The sequence below is a fragment of the Chiloscyllium plagiosum genome, unplaced genomic scaffold, assembly GCF_037043375.1.
Source record: "Chiloscyllium plagiosum isolate Xiang-an unplaced genomic scaffold, Cpla_swu_hap1 HiC_scaffold_7, whole genome shotgun sequence".
Lineage (NCBI taxonomy): Eukaryota > Metazoa > Chordata > Chondrichthyes > Orectolobiformes > Hemiscylliidae > Chiloscyllium > Chiloscyllium plagiosum.
The window spans coordinates 21,296,871-21,313,306 of NW_028270145.1; the positions used below are offsets into that span (position 1 = coordinate 21,296,871).

The window sequence follows — 16,436 nt, forward strand, 5'->3', positions numbered from 1 at the left end:
ATCCCGCCAGTCGTATCGTGATTGTGACCGGCTATATTCTGACTTTAATTCGGTTAATGGGGGGGGGGGGTGCAGTTATTGGGAGATCACCGCCCCATACCACCCCCTCCCCCCGGACATAGTGGCCCGTGGGATCTTTTACATGCCTCCAAGAGGGCAAACATGGCCTTGGTTTTTCCAAAGGTTGGTACCTCTGACTGTGTAGTCTGTCCTAACCCTAACCCTAACCCTATCGCAGTATCAGTTGGGATTACGGCGCTTGATGATCAAAACTGGGGTTTTAACCTGCAAGTTTCCGGGTAGGAGAGGGATACACTGAGAGTGGTGTATATACGCTGTTCAGGAAGAGAAACTGTATATAACATATATGTTGTGTATAGGATGTAAAAAGAAAAGTACCTACCCTCAACAAGCATATAGTTCAATTCGAAAAGTGTCCTTTGACAAAGAAACATAACTATAGCTAAAGATAGGAACCCTGTCAAATGGGGATAATTAAAAGGTGTATTTTATGAAGAACCTTTTAAAGGATGGAAGGCACAGATGATTGTTTTTAAGAAATTAGACTGTACAGCTTAAATCACAAAAGCCACTGTACTACAGTTTCTATATGAGTAACGTAGTCTGCTGTTTGTTATTCTACTAAATGCAATTCAATAGAAGTACTGATTTGGATTTCATTTTGCTGGTTTTTTGGCCTGTAAGTTCTATCAGTGGTGTGGTTTGCAGCATTACAAACACTGTTATTATAGTACGAGTTCCATAATTAGATGTGCATGTATTTAAACTTAATAGGATATTATGGTGCGTTAGTACAGGATTATGTTTGTGTTAGATCTTCAAATTTAGAAGGCCAGGCAATAAAGGGTAGAACTTCAGAACTTAGTTTTTATATACCTATAAGCTTTTATTTAACGACCTATTATACATCATGCACCTTCTACCAACAATCCTTTCTGCCTGCTGCTGTGAGTCTAGGCAAGACCCCACTTAATCTTCATTGCCCTTTAGATAAACTAAACAACCAAAGTTAAACAATTCCTTTGTCTTTAGGCTGTGTCTTTTAAAGAAAAACACATCAAAAGTGTCATACGCATAAAGACTTCCATTCTGTGTTCAAAGCCTTGCATTGCGAGATCACCCTCCTCCAGAACTGCATATCTACAAGCATCCATTCCCTCCACCTCAACACTCAGCAGCTGCAATGTGTACTATCTACAAAATGTAATGCAAAAATTCACTGAAAACCTTAATACAGCTACTTCCAAACCCACAACCACTTCCGTCAAGGAATACCACCATGTGCAAGTTCCTCTCCAAACCACTTACCATCCTGACTTGGAAATATATCTCCACTCCTTTATTTTACTGGGCCAAAGTCCTAGAATTCCCTATCGTAAGGGCATGGTGTATGTACTATAAACATGGACTGCAACAATTCAAGATGGCAGCTCACTGCCACCTTCTGAAGAACAACTAGTGCTGAGCATTAAAAACTGGCCAGACAGCGATACCCATGTGCCACGAGTGAATAAGTGAATTATTTGTATTGTGCTGCTTTACTTTCCAGTTTTTAATTTCATTCTACCAGTCTCATGGTGATCATTTTAAATATTCAGTTAATAGTTGAACCTAACAATAGCTTTTGCTGCATGTCCCACAACTTATTCATTAGTCCCCTCTGAAAGCAATGGCACAAATGTAACAATTGTGGGTAATTGTCCTATGGATGTAATGGCTCGGTCATGTGTATAATGATTATCTGCCCTTACCACCATCCCAACTCTAATCTTCGACTTTATGATCTCAGGTCCTCCATCAGAAAAAATACAAATTTCCGATGGACAGGGTTACTCAGTGTGCAAGATATTGTAATTAATTCTCATTAAATGTAAGAAGTGAACCTGAACAGTTTCCCATTTTTGGTAAATACTGCCCTTTTTGTTCTCTATGACTTCCTCTTGTGTAATATGCTAAATATTTTGAATTGAACTCTGTCTCAGATAGCCTAAAACAGTACCTCTTATGTTCTGATATCTCCACTTTAATAAACCCCCTGCATTCCAGAATGTAAAGCACTTAAAGCTCAAAAAATGGTACTAGAGCAGGAGGACTATCACATGGAACAGAAGATAATTTTGGATTGTGCCCAGTTGATAAGAATTATATCCTGCAACAATTTGAAGAGAATTCTTGGCACAAGCTACCCATGCTAGGAAGGTTGACAATTTACACTCTGGTCAATCAGCCAAAACTTTTCTTATGAAGTCATCAATCACAGCATGAATTATAGATAGATGTGTTTTTGCATACATGTGTTCACCTATATCTCTGAACTCCTTGTTAACAAATTCACCTCTGGTCAGAAATTTTGTCAATTTTTCCATAATTTCAACTTCATAGCTTTCTTGTACTTATTTATAATTCATTAGTATGATAGAATGTTATATTGCTGTAAGATATAACAGGCTGTGAAAGGTTTTCATTTTGCACATCAGCACAGAATTGCAAGAATGCCAAATTTCAAGGGGAATAACAATTTATGCTACAGGAGAAAATGATGCTGAGTGTTTGGTAAGTGGACTCTGGTTGAGGTATTGCCGTAGAGTACGTGCCAGTGCACAGTTATCCCCAAGTTTTTGTTTAAGTTCAAACCAGGCAAAGTGACTGTTATTTCTCATGGGGATTACAGCAAGAACTGGTGTCTCAAAAGCATTTGTTGAGTTGAAAAAGCCGCAATATCTGGGCATGTTCTTTTCATTTGTACAGGACCTTATCCTGAATGGGGAAAAAATTTAGCTTCTAGCAAATAAATTGGATTGAATTGAATTTATTGTCACGTGTACCGAGGCACAATGAAAGGTTTAGTGTCAATAGAAAATTTATATTTACAGGTGGGGGTGTCCCTCAAAACCCTTGCAAGTTCTACAATTCATGCTAACATTTTCTAGTAGTATCTTATAATCCTCACCTACATCTGCACCTTTTTGTAAGATTTTTCACTAAACAATTACAATAAATAAATTCTCGAACTTTAAGGCCATTTTCTTTTTCTCTTTATCCTCATACCGAATTCATTTAATAGTTCTCTGAAAAACTTGTGGTTTTGTTAAGGAGATATGATAATGTTCTATGGCTAAACTGCAGGTGAATCGATTTTCCAAAAATAATTATCACCCTTGTGTTAGATTATTTTTTCTGAGATTCTTTCACACTTGATGCAACTGCAATAACTTCTGTGAACAACAACCAAATTTTATTAAGCAAATACAATACAAACTTTGGAGAAATTCTTAACATTCTTCACCATGCTTGTGAAGAGTGTTGAGACGTTTCTCTGAAGAAAGGAAACAGTCCTTCCTTTATACAAAATCTTTGCATCACAGTCAGTGATGCCCACAAGATGACCCCTCCCCCAGTCACTCCCTCACAGTCACATGCCACTCAAGACACAGTGCAGTGACCTGATCATCTCCAGAAACTATGCAATGTAAATCATCCCGTAATGGTCAAATTGTTGCAAATGTTTTTAACTCCAGGGAGTAGTCAAAATTCCAACTGCAATGATCTTATTGATTTTGAATAGGATGATGATGCAAATGTAAACTGTCTCTGATTAATAAGAGATGGCCATGTAATTGGCTCTGAATGACAAGGGATGAGAATGTAAATTCCTTACAGTCTACCTGTAAGTCGGAGGCATCCCACCCTAGCCTCGGGATATCCAATTTCCCGCAGGTCAGCAGAGCAAATTAACTCTTTAATATCACAATTATGCCTTTTAATAGAAGGTTTACTCAACAGTATTGGTAACTCAGTCGAGACTACATCAGTACTTAGAAAGTTGCACATTCCAGCTAATGTACTTGGAATGGAGACCCTCTGGTGACTTCAAAGCGTTGTTCTCATCAAAACTCAAGCTTGATGATTGTGGTTGTTGTTAGAAGATAATCATTTCAGCCTCAGGAGTTCTTCAGGGTAGTTTTGCAGGCCCATTTAGCGACTTCATCATAAGGTCAGAAATGTTTCGAACTATCCATTCCGCCGATACTGAAGCAGTATGTGTTCACATCCAGAAAGAATGGGACAAGATTCGGGCTTGGACTAAGTGCCACGTAACATTTGATCCACACATACCAGATATTGATGTCTTGAAAGAGAGAATCCAACCAGCAACTTTTGACATTTTGACATGGCATTACACCATGTAAATGAGTCACCTATAATGTACATTAATGTACCTAAGATTTCTCAGCAGCAACTTCCATACCTTTACCTGTAATGGTTGGTAGCAAAAGGGCAGCAGATGCATGGAAGTGCCATCACTTGTAAGCTGAACACCATCCTGACTTGGAAGTGTATCACTGTTCCTCCCCTGTCACTTGATCAAAACCCTGGAACTGCCTTTGTGACAGGATTATATATGCACTTACACTCCTCGACTGCAGCAGTTCAAAATGATGACTGACTCCTTCCCATGAAAAAATGGAAAAAAAATAGATTCACGTTGGATTCCATCTACCTTTTTGAAGTACATAAACAAATTTGCACAATTAAGTGAATTTGAAATTTATTTAAAACTGTCTGTTCAGCATAATTATAACCTTCCTCCTCACATGTTATTTCAAGGTTCTGTCTCCTTGTTCACAGTGGGCACTTGGCCATATTTGATACTTAGGGGATTTGTTAACTTTTCATTGGCCATTTCTCACACACGTACAAGTTAGGCGCAGAAGTACCATTTGACTCCCCAAACATGCTTCACCTTTTGATTAGTTCTGATTGTGACTTGAACTCCACATTATTATATTTTCTGATCGCCTTTGACTCACTTGTTAGTCAATAATCTTATCTATTTGTCTTAAAAGTATTCAATTAATCTGCCTCAATTGCTCTATGGAGAAGGTAGTTCCAAAGATTTGAAACCCTTTAAGAAAATAATTCTCCCCTCCCTTATCTCCATACGATCACCTCTTATTCTTCTAAACTCCAATTGATACATCCTATCCTGTCCAATCTTTCCTCATTGGGTAACCCCTCATCCTGTGTATCAGTCGAGTGAACCTTTTCTGAACTGTCATTGACACATCTATTTCCTTTCTGAAAAGGAAACCGATGCTATGCATATACTTTAGATGTGGCATACCAATGCTATACACAACTGCAGGAAAAATACCTCGATTTTTATATAGTCCATTCCTCTTGGAATAGACTTAACATTGCATTTGCTTTCTTAATCAATTGCTGGACATACATGCTATCATTTTTTTGTGATTCATGTACCAGGATACCCAGATCCCTCCGTACCTCTGCTCTGCAATCTCTCCTAATTTAAACAATGTGCTCCTTTCCATTCCTACAAGTTCACATTTTCCAATATTATACCCAATTGCCAACTTTTTTATCCATTCACAACCAGTCTATATCCTTTGCAGAGTCCTTTTATCCTCTTTGCAATCTAGTTTCCTACCTATCATTGTGTCGTCAGCAACGTTTGCAATTGTGCCTTTACCTTCTTCCTGAGTCATTAACATAATATATAATTTCTGGAATTTAACTCTCCTACTATTACTCTTTACAGATAGACAGTAGAAACTAAATGGAATCTTTTCATTCCTTTTGATTCCAGTACCAGGAATCTTTTGAGTCTTTTAATGTATCCTAATGGAATGTTTCATTTGTTCTTTAAAGCTTAAGGGAATGACTTGATCTCCAGGAATATTCATTTCAGCAGAATTTTGATTTGGAAAAGACACCTTCACTAAGAACAGTCTATCAGTAAGAACTAATTAACTAAATACATGAGGCACCTGAACACAATCCAGTAATACTAGAGTGATCCTGGGACCTCAATTTGAACTTTGTCAACCTGTTGTGCTCTTTTTAAGTCCATGCTGTTCATTCACTTCCAAAATCTGAGATGCATAGCCACTCCAAGTTTAACTTTCTTATAGGTTTGAGCGAGGAATTCATTTTGGGAATTAAACCTTCATTAATATCCATCTGAGGAATTACTTGCTTCTGACTTTATTTTGGGCTGGAAGCAACAACACCAAGGTTGTATTTCTTGTTTTGTTTCTGGTAAAGTAGTGACCCATGCTTACCCATCAATCTTCCACTGATCGTATGGTTCAGAATCCAAGAACATCAGAGTGTAATCATGGTTTGACACTTGCTGCCATTTTCTACAAAGACAGGTAGGAATTTAATGTGTTTGGCATGGTGGTGGGTGTACACCATTTAGCATCTGTACTCTGTTATTGTATTCGAACTCTGAAAGCTAGGCAGTTAAGGATATTGAAGCCGAGTCTCTATACATTTGCAAGCTTTTATTTACAGAGCCACATGTTGTGGATCAGGCACTTTAAAGCGACATGTTTTGTTTAGCCTGCTAAATCCCAAGAAATACCCATCACCTGAATACATTATTATATCAGAAATAGAAATTGCGGAAAAAGCTCAGCAGGTCTGGCAGCATCTGTGGAGAGAAATCAGAGTTAACGGTTCTGATTGAGTGATCCTTCCTCTGAACAGGTGCTGCCAGACCTACTGTGTTCTTCCAGCAATCTCTATTTTTGTTTCGGATTTACAGCATCAGTTCTTCTGGTTTTTACATCCAAATATCCATTTGTTATAAATCAATATTGGATAAGGAGAATATGGTGTTAGTATGCTAATGCACAATTACATGAAGCTGCTGGATTCGGAATACAGACATGACAGTGACTGCAGGATTACAAGGCAGTGTAGGATAAGGTTCACATGGTATTACAGTGTATTAATGCAAGACTACAGTTGTATATTTTGAGTAATTTAGCAACACATTGCAGTTTTAGTGATGCCATCCCGTTCCTTGATGATCAGGCAGATTTAACAGCAACTCTTTTCTTCTTATTAAATGATTTATATTCAAGATTTGAAGGATATTCAAGACTAGTGAAAACTTTTATTGGTACATAGTATAGAGTAGCTTGAGATGTCTTTCTGCATCAGTATTCTCAAAGTGTAGTGATCATACCGTTCTCTGTGAAGGGAAATAAAACAATCAGTCAGGGGAATTGACCAGTCTAAGTTATTTAATCTCGATCTCCTATTGTTTGAAGGACTCTTCTCTTAATACTGCACATGTAAAGATCCTGAAACATTGCACTGTAGAGAGATTAATAACAAGCAAATTATGATAAATGAACATGACTGCATCCTTGAGAGTATAAGAAGTTTAATGTCGCAATATGCTAATGGTGGGTGGAGGTGACTGGATAAAAATAGTATAGCATAGACTTAATTTCTCATTCCCGGTTCAATGCCTAATCCTAAATGTCAAATTCAGCGATATCAATAAGTGCCTGCAGGATGCAGTGAAATGATATTTAAATTCACAATGCAAATGTATTCTATTTGTGCTGTCTCAATCATTTTTAGTCTTGATATTTGGTGGATGGGGCTAAGAACACTTGTAATGGAGCTGAACAATGATTTTGTTCAGTGATTTTATTTTTAATGAGATTAAACTTTTTATTTTAAAATGTAAGTGAAGACGAGCTAAAATTGAATGTACTCGATTTGCAAGTGGAAGTTTTTACAATGTCTTCTGGCACAGGGTGGCTTGATTGCTCATCCTTTGCTTGTCGATATACTGGAGTGAGCTTCAGTGTATTTTGAAAAGTAACCTCTCCAAGGTGGTCATGAGGGCCAATGTTTGTCGGGATGACCTGAGCAGATAAAGGTTAAAAATTATCCATATTTCCCCTACATAAAATCACCTACCTCGAGGGGAGCCATTCAACTGCAGGAGGTATTTGCGGATGAGCAAGAATTTGATTTAGGAGCTGAGTGACTATGTTAGTCATTAACAGACTACAAATGTGTGTCTCAAGATGTACATTTGGTCCATATCTGTGGGTTGACAATGCACCAATGCTACTAGTGCACTTTGAGTCACATTTTGAAGGAGAGAAAGATTGTACGTTTCCTTCCACACTGCCTGACCTATGGGAAGAACGTTGTGAAAGGAGGCAGCTCATGTGCCAATAGCATATTTTAGTAGCACTGGTCTTGCAGAATAATGAGGTTATATGGATATTACTCAGAAATTATTGTTTGCTTGGATACTGCATCTTATTTATCCCAGTCTTGAGCATTGCCATGGGGCAAGTATGTGTTGGATCTGATTGCATATAACACTGCAGAAAAAATATATTCTTATTCACAGCTGTGTCACAATGAAGTAAGTGAGATCTGCCCTCTTAGCTCTGTGTTGCAAAATCCCAATATTTGGGAGGTATGGACTGGTCTTGTTAGTAGACCTGAGACCAAAGGTCTCCATTATTGACATATGTGTCTGTGTCTGTATAGAATCTTGCGACCCGAGTGGTCTCGAAGATCTTTGGGTGTGAAGTGCCTCCAACTCCCTTGTGTTTTCTCCTAAAGCTCTAAGTGTGATCCCCTCATAAGAACAGATTCAGTTGAATAGTTGAGATTGTCACTGGAGAGTCAGTGAATCCTAATCTTTTAAAGTAGAATCATAGAGTGGTTCCAGTACTGAAGGAAGCAAGCAAGCCAGTGGGCTGCTACGTGATAACTAATATCTGTGCCACATGAGTATGAGATAATGCCCATCTCCAATAGGACAGAACCTTGCTGTTGTCTCTCGTCATTCAATGGCATTACCATAGCTAAATCCCCTACTGTCAACATCCTGGGGTTGTCATTAACCGAAAACATAACTTGACCAACCATATGAATACTATGGTTACAAGAGGAGGTCAGACTCTGGGAAAATCAGAAAGGAAAATCAGATCATCCATTTAAAATAGAGATGAAGAGGTTTTTGTTCTGATTTGTGGAATTCTTTATTGCAAAAGGCTGTACAGTTGTGAAGTTAAGGCTGAGTAGACAGAATTTTAATCAGTAAGGGATGAGGCAGGAAAGTAGAGTTGAGGATCAGTACCTCTTATGGTCTAATTCTGTGATGAGAAGCTCAAATCGCATGGGGTAAAATCAGGTCCCACAATACTCAAGCTCAACAAAGATTAACACCCCCATCTACCACCTTCAACACTCATCACCATCACCCCCACTACTGCCACACTGTGGGTATCTACAAGATGTACTGCAGTGACTCACCAAGGCTCCTTCAATAGCATCTTCCAGACCCACAACATCTACCATCTAAAGGAACAAGAACAGTAAATGCATACCTGCTACATACATGCAGTACTTGCAAATTCCCTTCCAAGCCATGCTGGCATCAAACCATATCATTGTTTCTTCACTATTTCTGGGTCAAATCCTGGAACTCTTTCCCAACAGCACAGTGGTTGTTCCTATTCCCCATGGACTGCAGTGCTTCAAAAAAGTGCTCACTACCATCTTCTCTAGGGCAGGTAGGGCTGGCTAATAAACACTAACCTAGCCAGTAAAGCTGACATTCCAAGTACACATGGAGGGGGGAAGAAAACTGGGCTCTTGTTTTTCTGCAAGTTAATTGAATAGTCAAAAATCTGACAGATTGAACATATTTCTATTGTTTAGGCAAGAAAATCTTTTTTAAAGGATATTGTTTAAATGGAGAATATCTGCAGAATTAGGTGCAGAGGGATCTAGATGTCCTTGTTCATGAGTGTCAAAAGTTAATATACAGATACAATAAATAATTTAAGAAAGCTGATGGAATGATATCTTTTACTGTGGGAATATATCCTTTGAGAGAAATTAATCATAAAAATAAAGAGGTTATGCTTCAGTTATACAGGGTATTGGAGAGACTAATCTTAAAATGTGTGCAGTTTGGTCTCTTTCTTTCAAGGAAGGAAGTCAATGCATTGGGCATGGTTCAGGGGAAATTTAATAGATTGATACTTGGGATAAACAGTTGACTTATGAGGAAAGATTGCGTTGTAGGCTGGGTGTGCCTTCACTATAATTTAGAAGAGAGAGGGGTGATTATTTTGTGGACATGAAAAGGATGTTAGCTCTTGTCAGTGAGTCTGATACGAGGGGACACAGCTTTAAAACATAGAATCAACTTTCGAGGCCAGATGAGAATTATTTTTCTCAGAGTTTGTGACTTGGAATTCTGCCTCTGAGGCAGGATCATTAAATATTTTAGGCTGGAGATAAACAGATTTTTGTTAGACAAATGAATCGAAAGATAGTAATAATGAAAGTATGAAATTAAGAATACAAACTAATTAGCCATGATCTACATGTAGCAGTATAGTTACATCTCTCCAAATCAGTGGTCAGACCACATTTGAGTTCAGTTCTGTGCACCTTTTGTTTAAGGAAGGATATTTCCTTCTCTCTGGAGAGAGTTCAAATGAGGTTTACTAGATACAAGGAAAGGTGAGAGAAATTGGGCTTCTTCTCAATGCAGCAGGGAAAATGAAGAGGCGACCTTGTTAAAATGTTCAAAATTATGAGTAATTTTGACGGAGTAAAGAAGGATATTCTATTTCCACAAGTAGTTCACAGTAACAAGGGGTCACAATTTCAGCATTGTCAACAGAGAGCTAGGAGTGTGAAACCTCTTTACTCAGCATTGTTAGAGTTTAGATTGTGCTGCCTGCAAAAATGGTGGAAGCAGATTCTATAGGAGATTTCAAAAGAGAACTGGATATATACCTATTTGAAAGCTACATTACTAGAGGTAGAGCTTGAGAACAAGACTGTTTAAATGTGACCTTGGAGGAACTGTTGGGCAAAGTTCACAGCACAGAATTCGATAAGTTAATCGTTGTTTTTAAGTGTGGCCGACAGAGAATCTGCAGTGGTGAGGAGATTGGGTTCTTTCTTGATATGTTTTGGAGCTATGTCTCTTGATTAAACTTAAAATATAAGCCATAACTATTAATTTAACTGGGGGCAGTGTTTTGTAGAGGAATAAGACGGTGTTATTTTCCGGGTCTGTAGATTGTGAAGGAGCAAAAATGGCCTTTGATGGAGTGATATGTACTTCTTGTCAGACGTGGGAGTTTAAAGAGAGTTTAAGGGTTACTGCGGATTATATCTGCCATAAATGCTGTTGGATGCGAATCTTATCAGATCATATGGATCAGTTAGAGAGATAGCAATGAGGAATTTGCAACAGCAACAGTATGTGATGGATGGCAGTTACAGGAAGCGGGGAAAGTCTCAGCTACAGTCACATACATGGGTTAACTCCAGGAAAGGTAAGAGAGGTGGGCAGCTAGTGCAGGAATCTTTTGTGGATATACCCATTTCAAACAGGTATGCTGTTTTGGAAAATGTAGGGGGTGATGGATTCTCAGGGGAACGTAGCATGAACAGCCAAGTTTCTGGTATTGAGACTGGCTCCAATGCAACGAGGGGTACGTCGGGTTACAAGAGATCAATTGTGTTGGGGGATTCTATAGTCCGAGGTACAGACACATGTTTCTGTGGCCAGCAGCAAAAAAAGCAGAATGGTGGTTGCTTCCCTGGTGCCAGGATCAAGGATGTCTCTGAGAGGGTGTAGAATGTTCTCACGGGGGAGAGGGGCCAGCAAGAGGTCGTTGTCCACATTGGAACCAACGACATAGGAAGGGAAAAGGTTGAGATTCTGAAGGGAGATTACAGACAGTTAGGCAGAAATTTAAAAAGGAGGTCCTCGAGTGTAGTAATATCTGGGTTACTCCCAGTGCTACGAGTTAGTGAGGGTAGGAATAGGAGGATAGAGCAGATGAATGCATGGCTGAGGAGCTGGTGTATGGGAGAAGGATTCACATTTTTGGATCATTGGAAGCTGTTTTGGGGTCGAAGTGACCTTACAAGAAGGATGGATTGCACCTAAATTGGAAGGGGACTAATATACTGGCAGGGAAATTTGCTAGAGCTGCTCGGCAAGATTTAAACTATAAATGTTGGGGTGGGGGGGGGGGATCCAGGGAGATAGTGGGGAAAGAGATCAATCTGAGACTGGTACAGTTGAGAACAGAAGAAAGTCAAACAGTCAGGGCAGGCAGGGACAAGGTAGGACTAATAAATTAAACTGCATTTATTTCAATGCAAGGGGCCTAACAGGGAAGGCAGATGAACTCAGAACATGGTTAGGAACACGGGACTGGGATATCATAGCAATTACAGAAACATGGCTCAGGGATGGGCAGGACTGGCAGCTTAATGTTCCAGGATACAAATGCTACAGGAAGGATAGAAAGGGAGGCAAGAGAGGAGGGGGAGTGGCATTTTTGATAAGGGATAGCATTATAGCTGTGCTGAGGGAGGATATTCCCGGAAATACATCCAGGGAAGTTATTTGGGTGGAACTGAGAAATAAGAAAGGAATGATAACCTTCTTGGGATTGTATTATAGACCCCCCAATAGTCAGCGGGAAATTGAGAAACAAACTTGTAAGGATGTTGCCAGAGTTGGAGGATTTGAGCTATAGTGAGAGGCTGAACAGGGTGGGGCTGTTTTCCCTGGAGTGTCGGAGGCTGAGGGGTGACCTTCTAGAGGTTTACAAAATTATGAGAGGTATGGATAAGGGTAAATAGGCAAAGTCTTTTCCCTGGGGTTGCGGAGTCCAGAACTAGAGGGCATAGGTTTAGGGCGAGAGGGGAAAGATATAAAAGAGACCTACGGGGCAACTTTTTCACACAGAGGGTGGTACATGTATGGAATGAGCTGCCAGAGAAAGTGGTGGAGGCTGGTACAATTGCAACATTTAAGAGGCATTTGGATGGGTGTATGAATAGGAAGAGTTTGGAGGGATATGGGCCAGGTGCTGGTAGGTGGGACTAGATTGGGTTGGGATAGCTGGTTGGCAAGGACGGGTTGGACTGAAGGGTCTGTTTCCATGCTGTACCGCTCTATGACCAGCTAGGCATCTCTTTCAGACATCGGTACAGACATGAGCTGAATGACATTCTTCTGTACTATAAAATACTATGATTGTTTTAAATGGTGGAGCAGGTTGAAGGGCTGAGTGACTGTCTTCTCCTGTACTGTACGTTTACATAAATGTAACAGACCTATTACCACTACCATGCCTTTTCCACACTGCAAATGTTTCATCATCAGCTGGTTATCCAAATCTCTCTTTGAAAGCCAGAAGAACTGATGCTGGAAATCGGAAACATAAATATAAATTGCTGGAAAAGCTCATCAGGTCTGGCAGCATCTGTGGAGAGAAATGAGGAGTTAATGTTTCGGGTAACGAAAACAAAATTTTCATTGCATTGCCATTCTTCTTTTGCCACTGAAGTGTGGTTTTTTTTAGCAATTTGTGGTAATCATATTCCAAACTCTCAGCTGCAATATCTAAAGTTTAAAATTAAATGTGTAAAGCCAAATTACTTTTATCAGGACCTGGGCACTTGAAGGAAATAAATCAGCAGGAATATAGGGTTCAAGCAGGGTAGTGGGACTGAATGGATTACTCCCTAGGGAGCCCGCATGGGTGACTCTGGATGCATACATTGGTCTACTAAAAATCGGTATCTTGTGGCCAGTCGGTGGTTTTGTTTCTTTCAGATTGGTTTTCAGAGTACAGATGTGGTTTTGCTATATGTACTATATTAGTTTAAATTGCATTTAATTTGGAAACTCATTTTGGAAAAGTCGACACAGCTTTTTCACTTAAAAGCCTGACCACAACTGAAAAGATTGAAATTTATTCTGTGGTAATGAAATTAATTTCCAGCAGGCCCATATGTTTCATCATTCTGTGGACCAGCCATCTGGGTAATAAATTGCAAGTTTTGATGGAAGATTGATGTTTATGCTGCTGTTATCCTGTATAAGAAGAAATGAATGCTGCAGATTGTCAATCTTGAGCATCCTCCACTGGCACCAGTGGGAGGAAGGGCTTACTGAAGTGATAGTTCTTGTGCCTTCAATTCCTGAGATGGCAATTCACAAGGAAATACTAGAAATACCCTGCATTTCCAACTGATCTTCAGTATCTTAGAGTTGATGGACTAACTCAACAGTCGTAATGACCATCTGTATTTGGAAGGGAGGAAGTAGTGCTCATTAAGACTTGGACCTCAGTTGCATAATTTGATGTGTGAATACAAATGCATTAATCACTGAACATTGCAACACACATAACAAATCTGTAAGAATAGAGGTCATTTCTGGAGGAATTGAATAGAAAAGCAGGGTGATGTGTTTAAACTAGCAGTAAACGATGAAGCATTTGCAGTGATATTAGTATCTTAATTACAGCAACACTTCTTTTAAATCCACATCCCATTTCATTCTGTCCTTCTCATGCCACCTCATGTTATCCCTGTCCATGCTACTCCCTGTCCCATTCACTGTCTCCGATGCTAGTTCCCTTCTGTTCCTACACATTCTCCCTCCATCTCAAGTCAAGATAGAAACCCATCTCACCCTGCCATTGCCACCCTAAATTGTCCTCCCCTTTGCATCACCATGCCCCACCCTCCAATCTAGTTAACATTATTGGTGCACTCCCTCCAAACTTACACTGCATTTTTTTCCCCTCCACCAACAGCCTAAGCCAATTGCCCTCAGCAACTATTGCCACAAGTGCCTCGTGCTCTAGCGCAACAAAGTAGCGATACCGCAAAACAGCACTAAGCCTCTCTGAAGTGAAATTGGGGTATTGAAGGGCCTGTGAACTGACAGGACTTTGAGTTCAGCCCCTCTCACTTACTGATTGTTCTGGTCTACATTCATCAGACAAAGTTGATGATATTTCCCATTATAAGACTGCGGAATGGAGAAGGAGAAAAAGGAGGCAGAGTTAGTGCATACAGGTCAGGAAAGTGGTGGTAGTACTGTGGTCACTGGAAGAAACTGAGGACTGAAGATGCTGGCAATTAGAGTCAAAGTGTGGCGCTTGTAAAGCTCAGCAGGCCAGGCAGCATCAAGAAGCAGGAGAATTGACGTTTTGGGTGTAAGCCCTTCGTCAAGAATGTGGTGGGGGAAAGGGGGCTGAGAGATCAATGGGGTGTGGGGCTGGAGGGAAGTTCACTGGGAAGGCGATGTATGGATGCAGATGTTGGGAAGTGTTAAGTGGGAAGGAAGCTGGACAGATAGGACAGTTCAAGAGGACGGTGCCAAGTTGGAGGGATGGATCTAGGATGAGTTGGTTGGGGTGTGGTGGGAAGAGAGATGAGGAAACTGGTGAAAGCGGCGTTGATGTCGTGCAGTTGGAGGGTAACTGTTGCTGTCACTGGGTTCGTAATCCAGAGTATCAGGCTAATGCTCTGGATATATGGGTTCAAATTTCACAGTGGAAAACATTTGAAATTTCAATTCAATTCATAAATTTGGAATTAAAAGATGACCTCATGCTGACCATTTAATCAATGCTGATTGTGATAAAATTGGGAAGCAGGTGGGTTTTTGTTTTGGGTTGGAAGCCTTGTCAAACTGACTTGGTCAGACACACACACGATGTCAATTCCACAGCAACATGATTGACTTTTAAGTACTCCCTGAAAAGTCACTGACTTGTATCAAGATGCTGCAAACGTCTGAAGAAAGCAATTAAATTTGATGGACCAACTGAAGGAAACCTCTTTACTAATATTAGAGAGGGTGTGTCAAAGTTGGGCTAGTCAACAACGGTCTGGCTATAGTTACGCCTGCAGAATCATGCCTTATAGCCAATGTCCCACACACCACCATCACCATTCATAGGTAAGCTGTATCCCACTGGCAGGGCAGACCCAGCAGATGACTGATATAGCAGTAGGTATGGAATTGTCTAGAGTCCTCAACATAAACCAATGTCTGTAACAAAGAGTGGCTGAGAAGCACCACTACTGAGAGAGTTGGCTGAGTCTGAAAGGTCGTATGGCAGGTGGTGAGAGAACCAAGAAAAGAGAGAAATGTACTTTATCTCATCCTCACCAGTCTATCTGTCACAGATGGGTATGTTCATGATGGTATTTGTAGTGACCATGACACATTCTTTATGGAGACAAAGTTCTGTCTTCATGTTGAGGATACCCTTCAGTATATCGTTTAGCACTATCACCATACTAAATGAGAGAAAATTAGAACAGGTTGTTACAATACAGGGTAAGCCTTTCTTCTAATTTAAACCCGACACACAGAAGCTCACCCCGTGCTGTAATCTGTTACATTTTGAGAGGCAAAGAACTATCCCAGAGGTCACTATTTAAAGTAAAGATTAACTATTATTTTATTCTTGAAGTCCAACAGAGAACATTAAAACCACTGTTTACAACTCCTTTCTCTTAAACCTAAATTTTACCTCCCACTCTATGACACTGGTCTGATGATTTTTTTTAGGAAAAGCCTTGATTAAGATCTACACAAAAAAGGTCACGTTTTAAAACCAGTCAGCTTTGTCAATTTTCCTCTGGGTTTTCCTGGGTCCTCTCCTCTTCGATCTTTTACTGCACAACTTTTCTTATGGACAGATACCTTTCAGAGAGCTATTTGGCTAGCAGTGTATACTTGTTGGTGGCTTGGCAGTTCTCTCTGTGAT

At 39.9% G+C, this 16,436-nt stretch overlaps 1 protein-coding gene across 5 annotated transcripts in view; it reads left to right on the top strand.

Annotated features, from left to right (window-relative positions):
• The window catches only part of ube2f (ubiquitin-conjugating enzyme E2F (putative)), a 123,648-nt gene that overhangs the window by 169 nt on the left and 107,043 nt on the right, over positions 1 to 16,436 (top strand). The window lies entirely within an intron of this gene.